At 49.6% G+C, this 14,752-nt stretch overlaps 1 protein-coding gene across 3 annotated transcripts in view; it reads left to right on the forward strand.

The window, feature by feature from the left end:
- The window catches only part of GDPD4 (glycerophosphodiester phosphodiesterase domain containing 4), a 34,672-nt gene continuing 25,216 nt past the window's right edge, over positions 5,297 to 14,752 (forward strand). Inside the window, exons 1-2 of one of the 3 annotated variants that reach the window (XM_021388744.1) lie at positions 12,432 to 12,531; positions 14,415 to 14,534. The gene's annotated coding sequence lies outside the window, so the exon portion shown is untranslated. Of the gene's footprint in view, positions 5,377 to 12,431; positions 12,532 to 14,414; positions 14,535 to 14,752 lie in introns of those variants that run through there. The other 2 variants (XM_021388735.1, XM_021388753.1) reach the window with 2 other exon arrangements.

The raw sequence follows: 14,752 nt of genomic DNA on the forward strand, positions 1-14,752 counted from the left end.
AGCCGTTTCGACAACGAAATCGAAACCTTAAATAAAACCCGAATGAATTACCTGGTTCTACTTCGCTTTGCCTCAGTGACACGTGCAGAGATGAGTGGGATGCTTGAAGGAGGAGCTGTGATTCTCTGATCTGTTTTAAATAGGTCTTACTGGATAGAGCAAAGTGACTTTACGCTGAAAGCTGTTGAAGTAAATGTGATTTTCACCGCTTTCTCAAAACTCATTTGGGAGTAATGAATGCTCTGGGAAACATCAGCCTGGAAGTGGATCTAGCGCACAGCTTGAGGAGGAGGAAAAGAGGAGGATGTTGGTATTCTTGCTTCTGGGTTCCTTGTTTTCTCCCCAGGTAGAGCTTGGTGCCCACAGATCCTTGTGCAAAGGAGGAAATCGAGGAGGATTCAGGAGAGATACCTAGGACTGCTTTCCCCAGCATTGCTTTTTCTTGTGGGATCAATAGGGTGAGGCTGGTGAAAAGAGTCATCACCTCCATGCTTGTTTGCACATATCCCTCACTGCAGCTTGGATCAACCACAGGTTGGGCAAGGACGCGTTGCTGCCACCAATGCCCTTCTCCAATTCTTTGCTGGCGGTTGTCGGGCAGATCTGGGTGTCTGAAGCCCAACAAACCAAACCTGAGAGGGAAGTCATTCTCCTGGGAACGTGAGGGTGGCCAGGAGTGGGGATCTGCCACGCTCTCCCAAGTTGGGATGCTGAGCCTGGTGTCAGAGGGGGAGCTGGAAGAAGAGGGATCACCTCAAATGGGGAGCTAGCCACCTGGAATAAGGCAATTGCAGGTTACTTCTTAAATTCCTCCTCTGTGTCCAGAACGGATGCCTCAGCTGCTTTGCAAGAGCTCTTTGGACAAAAATGAAAGTTCCTGCCTGTTGAGCAAGAGGAACATAGCACCCCAAGTGGCTGGGATTCTCTGCTGAGAGGTGGTAGCATCCCATGTTGATGTCCTCATCCTGCTAGAGCCAGAGCAGCTTGGTGCTGCAGCCCCCTCCTCCTCTTCTTCCTCCCCCTGTGAAACTACACAAGGTATGGTACAGGGCAGACTGGTGGTCTTGGTACACCCCCCCCCCCCAAAAAAAAAAAGTGCACATAGAAGTGATGACTGGGTTGGTGTCTGGTGGCTTTGCACATCCACGCAGGATGTGCAGTGTTTTTGTAACAAGGTGAACAGAGCTGAAGCACTGAGCGGGCAACGACTGTGCTGCCGGATTGGGGATCATGTGTGTTCCACCATGGAAATTCAACATGCAATTACGGCTATGGTTTTGGAGGTAGCACCTACCCCAGACTTTTAAACTTTTGCTTTTTTGGACCTAAACACTGCGTTTTGGCCTTTTAGTTCCTGTGTGGCTCCAGCGTAGCCCCATCTATTGCTAAGGTTTAAGGAGAGGAGATGCCTTGTGCTGGAGCAGGATTAGTGTGAAAAGGAAAAAGGGTGGAAGCAAGAGGAGAAGCACTGGGGACACGCAACTTTAGGTCTGAGCCAGACAGCAAGCTGGCATCTAATTTCTAATGGGAATGGTTGTTCTGCAGATCTCCGTTTATTCGGGAGCGAAGAGGGGGAAATGAGCACTAGGAGAAGCGATGCTGGTAGGTACAACGTGTTCATTATCCCCCCACGCAGACAACGTTTTTCCTGCATCCCTGATTTTTAGCACCGAGAGCAGTTCCAGGTTTTGGTCCCCAGGCTCGTATTTGGGGAGAATATAGAGCTTGAACTCAGGGAGCTTGCAGGCTTCTCAGGCTGCTCCTTTCCCATTCCTGGGGTTGTAATGCCCTCTCCTGGCAGCTGCACTGGAGATGCCTTTCTCTTTGCGTTTCCCAGTTTCCACTGCAAGGCTCGAAGTTTGTGGGCTGGACGCTGAAGGCAGCTGACACATAGCAGCAGGTGTAAGAGGGTTGTCCTAGAATCATAGAATCACAGAATCGTTTGAATTGGAAGAGACCCTTAAGGCCCTGTAGTCCAACTCCCCTGCAGTGAACAGGGACACCCACAGCTCCAGGGCCCCCTCCAGCCTGACCTTGGGTGTCTCCAGGGACGGGGCACCACCACCTCTCTAGGCAGCCTGGGAGGAGGTGGAGTCACCATCCCTGGAGGTGTTCAAGAACCGTGGAGACGTGGCACTGAGGGACATGGTCAGTGGGCATGGTGGGATGGGTTGGGCTTGGTGATCTCAGTGGACTTTTCCAGCCTTAATGATTCTATAGTTCCAGCGTTGGTGTGCCCATGCTTGGAAGAGTGCAAACTTGCCCAGGAAGGAACCATCACATGGACACTGGACATAAGTGCTGAGGTGAGCTTTGCTGCCAGGGAGACCTCTCTGTCCCACGCCATCCTGTGAGCCACCGAGGACAGGATTCTGTGCTTCCCAGTGGACCTGGAAATGGCTTGGACAGGACCCAAATGACAAGTCTGTAGCAGATATTGTTCCCTGGGAGTCCCTTTACAGTAAAGAGGCACTGCTCAACATTCTCTCCTAACAGCCATGGAATATCTCTTACCCTATGTCTTGTGCCCCGGACCCATCACCTGCACAGCTCTGGGGCAATTGCTGTGAAAGCCAGAGTCCCACAGTAGTATCCAAGATTTTCATGCACCGGGACCATGCCATGAAGGGCAGTGGGCAGGTGACAATCCAATAGTTTCTTTCCAGTGGAGAGCTGAAATGCTCAAAGTCTGCTCCTGGGGGCTGCACTGACACAGAAGAGAGGTACTCCCACCATTCCCCACACTGCTTTGCTAAGGTGTAGAAACATCTGGCATTTCCCCAAGCTTTTCCTCACTGCTCCTTGCATCTGCTTCTCCGAGCCCTCCTTGGGTTAACTCAGCTTGCATGTCCTGTCTTTCATCACCAACCCTCATTTCTGCTGGGAAAGAGCAACATGATGCTGTAGCATAAAGGATAGCCATGAAATGTGGAAGAAGATGTGAGAGGGCAGGCACTCACCCTCTTTATATAATGCTACATCAGCTGGTCCACACTGCATGCAGCACCAGACCAATGGGGGAGAGTGGGAGATGGAGCTGCTGCAACTGCAAGAGGCAGAGTTTGCTGCAGAGGGATGGAGGCTTCGGGGCAGAGTGTAAAATCTCCCTTGGCCACACCACAATCTGTAGTTGTGCTCCCTGCAGCTGGGTATTGTGTCGGGCTGCATGATGCAAGGGCTGAAGTCCCCTCCTCCTGTGCTCCTCCTAGAAACACCAATGCCATAAATACCACAGTTTCTATAGTTCACCTTGCTGGGACCTTGCTCCATATGGGTCGCCTGCTCCATGTGCAACCCTCTGGAGCACAGAGCAGTGGGACCAAACCTCCCATGCTTCCAGGGCTCAGCGCCATGTAATGCAAGAGGACACACACCCCAAGTCAGAGGTGGCAGGACACAAATCTATGTATTTCTCACCCAAATGCAGTCCTGGACTCTGCATCCTGGCTGGCACCTGGCGGAGGAGACGTCCCCGCTCCCGGCACTCCCTGTTTGTGCCATTCTCTGTGGTTTTATCTTCAGATGCACAACTCACCTGAGTTCAAGGCTGATATCCCCGAGTGGGGTTTCTACAACACCAGCTCCCTGCAGATGCTTCCTTTATAGGCTCATAAACCTCAGGGCTGGGCTTGCTGGTGGCAGATCCCGTTTCAGTGCCGGTCCGGAAGAGGTCCATCACGTGGAGCACAATAACCACCCAGCTGTGCTCCAGTGACAGCTGCTGGCAGGGCTGGGACACAGGTGGGGGCATGGGGCAAGGGTTTCTGGTTGAGATAAAGCACTGGACTCTGAGCTGGAGATACCGAAGACAGGACGAGAGGGAATGGCCTCAAGTTGCACCAGGGGAGGTTCAGGTTGGATATTTTGAAAAATTTCTTCTTGAGTGGTGATGCACTGGCACAGGCTGCCCAGGGAGGTGGTGGAGTCAGCGTCCCTGGAGGTGTTCAAGAAGGTGGAGATGTAGCACTGAGGAACATGGTCAGTGGGCACGGTGGGGGTGGGCTGGGGTTGGACTTGGTGATCTTTGTGTTCTTTTCCAGCCTTAATGAGGCTCTGGCTCCTTGATCAACCCCAGCTGAGTTTTATCTCCAAGGCACTCTGCACTAAAACCAGCTGCTTCTGCATTCATTGCATACTTTGTGGTTCCTTCACTTCTTTGATACTCTAACTCAGAAAGAAAATGATGGTACTGTGGGATCTAGTGCTATCTAGGGATTATCAGCACTGCTTTTAGAGTGCTCTCTGAGCCCTCTGCTCACCATAGGGTTTCAGATTGAATCAGGCTGTTTATCTCTGTGCCCCATCTTCTAATTGGGAGTTCATCTCTGCAACAACATGAACTGCCTAAAAGACACCGGGTCATCATTTCTGCCCTCTCCTTCCCTGCTCTGTGAAGGCACTTTGCTGAGGGACCCTGGGATCCATCTTTTCATCCAACACGAAAAATCCCAAAGTAAGAAATGGCAGATGAGAAGTCTCCCTTGGTAGTGTTTCAGGCATTTCTCTGGGGATGAGGAGATACTTTTTTGGCCTCTTGTGCAGCAAAGAGGGACATGGTTCTGGGACACGGTCAGTGGGCATGGTGGTGGTGGGTTGATGGTTGGACTCAATGACTTTAGTGGTCTTTTCCAGCCTTAAAAGTTCTATGATTCTATGGAAGAGTGATGCAGGAGAAGGAGGAGCTGTGTAAGGTGAGCTATGCAGCCTGAGAAACTTCGGAGCTGCCTCCCCTATGGCGAAGGCACGTTGGAAGTTACAAAATTCAACCACACAAAATGCTTTTGTTATGCTGATCTGCCCCTCACCCCCCCTCCGAAGGAAGTTATGGCTCTAATAGGATTAAGTTATTAAAGCCCCAAAACATGGAAAAAAAAAAAAAAATAAGCACTGTTTGTGTCTGGGGCTGTTCAGAAGTAGCGTGTAGCAGATTTCTGCCTGAGGCTTACAGATGCAGGAAATGCTCTCCCACAGGATGCTGAGGATCAGCGATGATGCATCTTGCCCAAATATTTGGGATATTTCCTCGTACCCCATCCTGCAGACACCCCATTCTGCTGGAGCAGCATTTTAGCACCAGGCTCTCACATTCTGCATGGGATGGACCTTACCTGGTCTCACTCAATTTCTCCCGGAGCTGTGCAGTGAGCGGCTGCCCACGTCCCGTGATGGGATTTGAATTCTTCCAGCCTTGAGGACTGAATTTATTAAGCCTCACGTGGCCCCTCCTACCGTGGGAGGGACGGCTCCGCAGCCTCTCTAATGCTGGGTGTCACGGAGCTGTGCCACCATTTGGGACCCGGAGTGTCACGAGCAAAGGACACCGTCACCCAAGTGCAACAGAGAGAAGGAGCACCCCTGCACGTGCACCCTGCTGAGGTGAGCTCCTTCCAGCATCCTCACTCGAAAGATGATCTTGGGTGAAATGCATCCCTCTGACTTGTCCCTGCCTGCTCTAAAAGTTAGCACCGCAGCGGGGGGATTTCGATGACTTTTCTTTAATTCTTCAGAGTTCTGGGAGTGTTGCTTGGCATCCAGCACTGGTGAGACTGAACCGTTTTCTGCATGGGTAGAGAAAACAAAGCCTGGAAAGCTGGAGAATGGGGAGAATCGATGACAGAGGGGGAGCGAAGGGGATTATCTGCAATTTTGGGGGGTTTCTGGTGGCTTCCTGGGGAGGAAAAGGCATTGAGCAGCCCAGATTCTCTCTCAGATGAGTTTGCTGTGAGCTGTGGAGAGGAGGGAAGGAGCTGGGACGAGGTACGAGCAGTGGGTGGCCGTGGGGCTGGAGGGAGGGAAGCGGCGGGCGAGCATTCCTAATGCCTCTCGGATAAAGGGCTGTTTCCATAGGAATGGGGAGAAAGGAGCCTCTCTCTTTCTTCCCATGGCGTGTGAACGGGGAGGTCGTCCCGGGAACAAATAACCCGTGGAAGGGGAACATCTGGGAACAGCTGCAAATAATCACGACCCGTTCAGGGAGGCTGAGAGCCGGCAATGACACTCAGGTCCAATGCATCCCTTGTGTCCCTTGGGTGGGCAATAGTGTCCCTTCCCCACGCTGGGAGCCTTGATGTAGGGTCCGTGGTGCAGGTGTAAATCTGGAAGGAGAGTGTCTTGGTGAGCTGTTGGAAACCCGGGGACCAGCCCTGGGCCAAGTTTGGGTCGGATAATGTTGGCTTGGTTTGGATAATGTGGGTTTGGGTTGGGTAATGCGGGTTTTGGTTGGCTGGAGGTCCAGCCTATGGTGTACTCCTTCTCCTTTCTTTGGGATTCCTGCTCTCCCAGTGGGGTGTCTCTGCATTCATCCTCCGGCACAAGACTCCAGGTGGAAGGGCAAGAGAGAATGGAAGTAATTTCCTACAGCTGCTGGAAGTGTTTAGCTCCATTTCACTAAAGAAAACGCAGAAAGTGCTGTGGGACCAGCTGGATTTTAATTAAAAAAACCCCTCTGGATGTAAAAGGAGCCAAAGCTGCCTCTTCCTTTCCAACTTTGCTATTGAAATGTTTAAAAAGTGTGTGAGATTTCTAGGGCACTTGGAAAACTTCGATGGGTTCCACGAGCAGCCCTGTGACTTGCTTATGGAATGGCATCAGATTGGGGAGGTGACTTGATGGTGTCTTGTGAGCTTTATGTGCCATTGGGGCGATGAAAATGCAGTTCTCAGTAAGGAGAAGGAAAGGGAGGTGACATGGATAGAATAGATTGGAGAGGGTACATTTGATGTACCATGGACCATTTTGGGGATGCTCCATCCTTGGAGGTGTTCAAGGCCAGGCTGGATGGGGCCCTGAGCAGCCTGATTTAGTGCTTGGCAACCCCGTCCATGGCAGGGGGTTGGAACAAGATGATCTTTGGGGTCCCTTCCAACCCAAACCATTCTATGGTTCTATGATTCTATGCCTTTGCACCAGCCTGAGCTTGGGCTTGGCTCCACGTTGCAGCCTCTGCTCCAGCTTTGGACACCTTGTACAAGGGAGCAGAGGACGCTGCCTGCAGGTGCTCATCCCTTCAGCATCTCATCCTCACCTCACCCTTCATGTGCTGGCTTTTTGGTGGCTGAGGGTTTTTTTGTTTGGTGAGATCCCCTGTAAAGGGAAGGTGGTCTTGGTTCTTGTTCCCTGCAACTGCTCACCAGAAGGACATTGGCATCTGCAGCATTTCATCCTTTCTTTGTCCCCTCCAGGAAAAAAGAGGGAAGGAGAGTGAGACCTTAGAGGGCTGAACAGTCACTGTCCCTGGAGGTTTTCAAGAAAAAGGTGGATGTCACGCTGAGTGAGTGGTTACAGGCATGAGCTGATGGTTGGACTGGATGACCTGATTGGTCTTTCCAACCCTCATGATTCTACGATTCTATGATCTTATCCTGCCCAGATCCTGGCCTCATACTGATCGTTCTCTCCTGTCCCTAATTGCCCAGCAGGGCTTTGTAGTGTCCACAGGAGAGATGCTGTGTTAAGCAGGATGAGGACCTGCTCTCAGGGTCAGGATGGATGCTCCATCCTCCCGGCTCACATCCTTTCTGCTGCTTGGGTGGTTGTGGTCTAGGTAGTGCATATGATGCTGTAGGAAGAAGATGAAGAACCTTGTCCTTGGACTTGTTATCCCCAGGTGTGGTGCCAAGAGCTGGCCCTTGGAGCCACCATAGCACACCAGCTCTTGTCTTAAGCCAGCACTTGCATGGAAAAGTGACAGGGGCAAGAAGTCAACTGTTACAATGGTGCAGTTTGCCCATGGGGGTGGTTTTGATGTCATGTCTGCTACTGGGTGCAATAAGAAAGAAGGACATCTCTGCATGCATGAGGCTGGAGTCTCACCGCTTGTGTAGAAATGTTTTGGAGTCAGGATTGGAGCATGATTCCATCTGGTCCCTTCCTGCTCCTAATCCTGGACTTGTTTTGGAAAGTCTCCAGAGTTTGAGAAATAAAAGACACTTTAGAAAACTGGGGGGAGAGGGGGAGGGAGGGGATAGAGTTGGCAGAACTGGCAAGAGCAATTGCTTTTTAAATGACTGCTTATTTCTTAAGATGTACTTGCTACTGATTAACCTTTGCTCTGTGATTGCTTTAATTGATTCATGCCTTCATGCCTTAAGGCAATCGGAAAGGTTCTGTGGGGTCACCATGGCTCTCTCCTGAGTGCTCTGTTTCCCTGCAAAGTTTTTAACACTTTCTAGTTGGGCAAAACCCAATTTGTGCATATAATGCAGGTGAATGACACCAAACCATTTTGCTTTTCCTTCCCCCCAGATTTTCCAACCCCCACCTCAGTGCTTCACCCCTGTGACCTCTTCCTTCCCTCCCCTGCTCTCAGGCTGCAACAATCCCATCCTCCTCTTGGGTTACTGTGAATGCTGCTTGGGAGGATGGGTGTTTTTGGCCATTCTGTGAATATGAGGCATTACAACAGGGCAAAGTCCATCATGTGCCTGGTAGTGCCTGGCTCTTCCACATCCTGGGAAACACTTTCCTTATCTCATCAGCTGATGTCTGACTGCTCTGAGATTTTCTATGGGGTGGTCTTCTACATAGCAGTGCCCTTTGGTGCCCGAGTGCCACAGCTGTATAAAGACAACTCATGAAGCCCAGGATGCAGAAGGTCCTTGAAGGAGTGCTGGGATGGGCTTGTTGGGTTTGAGTGATGAAAGCGCCTTCTTCTTGGGCTGGATTCATGCTACAGCACTCTGGATGTGTCTGAGACATCTCATCCTGCCTGCTTAAAACATCTGTCCTTGAATGGGTTGAGCTGTGCCTATTTTTCTTCACCAGCTGTAACCATTCAGATGTGGGGGATGTGAGTCCAACCACTGTTCCAGGAAGACCAACAGATCATAGAATCATATCATAGAATCATAGAATGGCCTGGGTTGAAAAGGACCATAATGACCATCTAGTTTCAACCCTCCTGCTATGTGCAGGGTTGCCAACCACTAGACAAGGCTGCCCAGAGCCACATCCAACCTGGCCTTTAATAACTCCAGGGATGGGGCATCCACAACCTCTCTGGGCAACCAGATGCTGGATGCTGATCCAGAAGAGCTGGCAGTGCTGGGTGCTCCAAGTCCTGAGGACATCCTGCACAAGTATTGTCTGCGTAGTGTGATGCCCACTGTGCATTCTGCCTTGCTGAGCAGACCCTGCACCTTTTCACAAGGGGTGAGAATCAAATGAGCCACGTAGTTCTCATCTGCTGCTCTCATTGTGCTTTTGGCGTGTCCTTGTTTCGTGGAAAATGGCACAGGGAATGAATGTTCCCTGTGTTCTCTCCCTAATGAAGAGAAAGAGCTGCCCTGTTTTGTGGAGGGAAACTGAAGTTCTGGGCGATGGCTCCACTCCATCGGGATTCTGGTGTCAGGATCATAGAACAGAATCAGCGGAATCACAGAATCATTTGAGTTGGAAGAGACCATTCATTAACGGCCATCTGGTCCAACTCCCCTGCAATGAACAGAGGCACCCACAGCTCCATCAGGTGCTCAGAGCCCATCCAGAGCTTGGGTATCTCTGGGGATGGGGTACCACCACCTCTCTGAGCAACCTGATGGGGGACTTGGACTTGGATTTTGAGCATCAGACCATCCCTTCATCCCAAAGTTTGTTCAAAACTTTACTGAGATGCAGAGTTGCAGAAGTGTTTAACGAGCTAGAAAGAGTTTTGCTCTGGAAACAGCAGAACCGCATTTTTACGGCATAAGAATGGGCCAGCCCTGATGCATAGAGATGCTGTAAAAGAGAAAGCTCTGGCTGTTGACATGGAAAGCATGCCTTCCTTGCAGGGGTGTTTTGCTCCAAGCCCATTAACTCCAGCAGCCTGGGGGAGGGCTGGCACTGGGGGCTTCAGAGAAGTGACCGTCCCAGGCCCCCGTCCTTTGTCCAGGCTGAATAGCTCTCTGCGGAGCTGCCGACAGAGGTATGTGATCTCCAGACCTCTTTTCTTCCTCTCTTTTGGCCAGCGGACAAAGTCTCCCCTTGGAGATGGTGCTGGTGGGAACGTGCTGCCCTCAGTGGGGCCGGAGCTGGGGGGACGCGGAGGGTCCCCCATGCTGTGTCCCAATCTCATCGTCATCCCTGAGCAGCGTGGCACAAAGAGCCGCTCAGGAATTCGTAGGAGCAGGGAGGGAGCCGAGCCAGGGCATGCTGAACCGCACAAAGTGGGATTTATCTTCAAAGAAATGTTTCCCCCCTTTCTGAGCTCCTTTTTTAAAAAAAAAATTTCTTCCAAGGGATTGATTCCTCCTCCTCCCCCTGGCACTTGGCTGGCTTTGAGCTCTGGGAGCACTTTTTGCCTCCCCGCAGTTGCTTTTTAGTGGTGAGAAAGAGACTTCTTAGAAAGCTGCATGCCACCCGGGGCAAAGCCTTGTGCTGGGCTCCACGTGCTCCATGGGACAGAGCTGAATCCTGCATGGGCAGGACATGGAGCAAAGCCTCCACTGCCAGCAACACGTGGCCACGAAGGTGGTGGGGCCCTGGCACAGGCTGCCCAGAGAAGCTGTGGATGCCCCATCCTTGGCAGGATGCTCAAGGCCAGGTTGGATGGGGTTTGGGGCAACCTGGTCTGATGGCAGGTGTCCCTGCCTATGGAGGGGTTGGGGCTGGGTGGTTTTAAGTCCCCTTCCAACTCAAAGCGTTCTGTGATTCTATGATAACCCAAACTTATAGGTTATAAATCAGTTACATGAAGGAGCTCAGGGTCAAAATCAGAGGAAAGGAACTGCAGATAGCCCACCAACAGGGCCAAAGAAACTCTTGTGTCCCACTGAACTCTGTGCAGTGGGTCCGTGCTTTGGATGTTTTGGGGTGTTTTGGGGGCTGGCCACCAATCTGTTAATTGTGCAAGGTCTCTGTAACACCTCTGTCTGAACACCTTCTGATCTGTAATGCATTTATGCCCAGTTTAATGATACTGTGCTATTGCTGTTTGTCTGGTTGTTGATCTGGACCAGCTGGGCTGCTCTCTGTGCCTCAGATTCCCCATGTATAAAGCAAAGCTGTAACTTTGAACACGCCCAGAAGGTGCTGTGAAGCTTCCAGGAAAGACCAAGTGGTGATGGTCTCCCACCACACCAAGAAAACGTATGTGCTGTAGAACAGACCCTTCACTACTCTACATGATAAGTGCCCTATGCACCTAGTGGGGTTGAGTCTTATGCAGGGAGGTTCAACTCCCACCCCAAGCTCTGGTCTAGCAGGCAATAACCTCCTTAGGGTCCTGATCCCAAATCTGATGGTTTATCACATCTATGGGGCACTTCAGGATAATCCCATTAATGAATCAGCATTAATAGAAGCTTTAACGTCACACATTTCCTTCCTCACTTGGAGCAATCAAATACTTTCTGTCCTTGCCAAGGTATCCTTGCTCATCTACTCACATCCCAGCACTGCATGCGAGTCTTCAGCTGCTTGGATGGGAATTTCTCAACTCTTCAGCTTTCTATGGCTGTGTATTCAAAAAGCCTGGAAGGAACATTTGGGAACAGGATCCCAGTGCTTTTTGCAGGTGGAGTCCTTCACCACCCAGCTCTGGTTTACAGGACGGGTCTGCCCTGGGGTACTACCCCTAATCTTGTGCTTTCATAGGCCCACTTTGTTTTCTGTACCATATAACTCACCTACCCTACTCTGGGGTCTACATAATATGACACCTGCTTGGGTATGAGAAAATAGTAATGAAGTAATTACTATTTCTATCTCACTCTTTCCATTTGGAAAAAAAATCACCTGCTTCACATTTTTTCCTATGTTGCGTTTCATATTGGGCTCTTCTGCAAGAGTGCTGCATGTGCTGCATGAGTGGTCCCTGCCCCCGGATCAGAGCTTTTGTCATACTGGGAGCTGTGTGAACACCTGGGAAAGTAGTTCCTGAAAAGCACATTATCCCCATAGTCATTTCATATAGGTGAATATCAATGTTTTAATTTTTTTTTTTTTTTTGAGAGCTTTGGTGTGCCCTAGCTTTTGAGACCTTTCCATGGCTAAACTGGGTCCTACCCACATTTTAGTGCATGGGAAACTATGGGAAAAAAATATTGTGGTATAAAAATCTCCTCTGCTCAGGTCAGGGGTTGATGTAAGAGTTGAAGACTCCTTTGTTGTCCTCAGTCAGCATTTCCTCTCCCCTGTTATCACCAATAAAATTGACAGTAGTTACTGTTGCTTTGGGCTTGGAGTACACCTTGAGTTGGACACTTTGTTTCTGGAGCATCCCTTCCTCAGGGCAGTGAGCCCCATGGCAGGGGCTGCTGCCCTTCCTGCCCATCCCTACCTGAACCCATGGTGATGAAGAGGTTGTGCCTTTGCCCTTCAGATCATGGGGACTGAGGCTGGTGTGGGCTGGAGGCCACCAAGATGGCTTGATGGCCTCCACCGTCACATGAGAGGTGCCATGGAAGTTTCTGGAAGGACAGTTGGGACTGTTTGAACTCACTGGAGGGCAGATGGGGAGGTGGAACCTCCTAGAAGGAGGGTTGGTGGGCAGTCCTGGAAAGCCCCTTTCCAGAAGAACAGCAGAGTGAGCTGGGTGGATCTCTCCAGAAGGTTGGTGGGGTGGACCTCTATGTAGGAAAACCATCAGTCAAAAATAATTAAAAGCGCAGTCCCTAGGGTGGGAATTACTCCCTCAAAAGAAGCTTTCCCAAGCTGAAACCATCCCCGTATGAGTCAGTCTTATGTCTCAGATGTCAGGCTCAGGCGGTGTGTCAACCTTTGCTGAACCAAAATCACACTTTTGGGAAGTTTCTACGTAATAAGGGATGGAATGCGTGTGGGTCCAGACAACATTTGTGAAAAGTCAGTCTTCACCCGTTCTTTCTTTCTCTTTCTTTCCTTTTCTTTCCTTTTATTTCTTCTTCTTTCTTCTTCTTCTATTTTTTTTGTTTTTTTGAGCTACTATTCCCTGGCTTTATCCAAAACACTTGTTCTACTCCTAGCAGGCAAGGGAAAATCTATTGTAACACCACAAGACCCTTTTGGAAACATAATGATTTCCCCTTGCCTGTTTCCACGCAAAACTGAAAGCATTTGTACAAAATCCATTGCAAATGCTCTGAGGACTGGCCAATAATTCCTGGGCATGCATTTGTTAATACAGCCCATAAAGTGCTTTGAAGATGAAGTAAAACAGCTGTAATTCCTAATGGTGATTATTATGATTAAATGAGGTTTCTGCAACTGATTGTGGACAATGAGTCATCCCCAGGGATTGAACACTGGGAACACACATTCTCCAAACACAAGAACATGTTGAGAGAGGTTCCCTGCAGGAGTATGGAGACTGAACAGTTTTGGGGGGATATAGGGGTAAAGGTAAAAGTGCTTTGTGCAAAAATGTTGTTCAGTTTTGGACTGTTATTTCCTATGATGCTCCCTCTGGAACAGACCAAAAGATTTTCTGTAACACCCTTGGCAACCCTAAGAGATGCAAGGGTTCATCTCTATTTGCAGGTGAATTTGTTTTAAGCAGGCTTGGTTGTTTGTACTGATTTATTTCAAACTACAGGGTATTAACCTCAGTGGAAACCTCCCCATAGCCTTGAAAACCACAGCCATTATGCATTGGAAGTGTACAACAACACGTTAAATGAATGAAAAAATGAAAAAAAATATTGTTCCAGTGGCTAGAGGAACAATTATTCCTCATTAACCCCTACTACTTCTCATTTGTATGTTATTTCCTGTGGTAAGCCCAATCTTTTCAGTAGGATGAGAGGTAATGGCTTTTGGCTTAGTGCCAGGGGAAGCTCAGGTTGGATATTAGGGAGCATTTCTTCTCAGAAAGAGTGGTGAGGCTTTGGAATGGGCTGCCCAGGGAGGTGGTGGAGTCACTGTCCCTAGAGGTGTTCAAGAAGAGCGGATGTCACATTGAGTGACATGGGTTAGTGGCACTGTGCTGATGGGCTGATGGCTGCATTAGGTGATCTTAGTGGTCTTTCCAACCTTAACAATTCGATGATCCTATGGTTTCTGTGCACTAAGGACTGTGATCTTCTGCTTCAATGCCAGCTACTATTCAGTCCATGAGAAATTCGTCTTGAGCTGCATATACTGGGATCCACGCAGAAGGAAGGTATAATTAGGGCTTATGCAGAAACTGTTGAAAGTCTTTGTTATAAATTATAATTATCATCTGCCAGGGAAAGGAAAGAATATAGAATATATCCCATATCACACGGTGATTATGACTAGCCACGTTTTATATGAAATGTCTTCTTTTCCTGTGTAAAACCTCCTGAATTCTCAGAAAAGAAACTGAAAGCAGATGGCAGTGTAAGAAGAGGGAATCCAGGCTGTGAACCAGAACTGTAGGATAGAAGTGGAGGTTCAGCAATGCTCTTTGCTGAGCTCTTCTGGCTGATGTGTGCAGCTCAAGGTGACGGTGACCAATCAGCAGCATGCACACAGTCTGTTTTTCCTCCTTCCAGTCTGTTGGTGTGATGCTGTTGGAGACTCCCACATGGAAGGGCAGGATGTGATGCCCCTGGAGAGTGGTGGGATGGCACTGAGGATCCTTTGCTGGCATCTGCACCTTCAGGCAAAGGACTGTAAGTGTTGGGAAGGCTCAGCTCAGGCTTGGAGCACCTCCTTGACTTGGCACATGGTTCATTTTCTCTCCAGATGTCTTATAAATGGCAGTAAGATCAAGGAAAAGCAAGGAAAGAGAAGAAAAGAAAAGGAAAGACAAAGAAAGACGGGGAAGGAAAGGGAAAAGAAAGGAAAGGGAAAGGGAAGGGAAAAGTAAGGAAAGGGAAAAAAGGAAAGG

The sequence above is a fragment of the Numida meleagris genome, chromosome 1, assembly GCF_002078875.1.
Source record: "Numida meleagris isolate 19003 breed g44 Domestic line chromosome 1, NumMel1.0, whole genome shotgun sequence".
Classification (NCBI taxonomy): Eukaryota; Metazoa; Chordata; class Aves; order Galliformes; family Numididae; genus Numida; species Numida meleagris.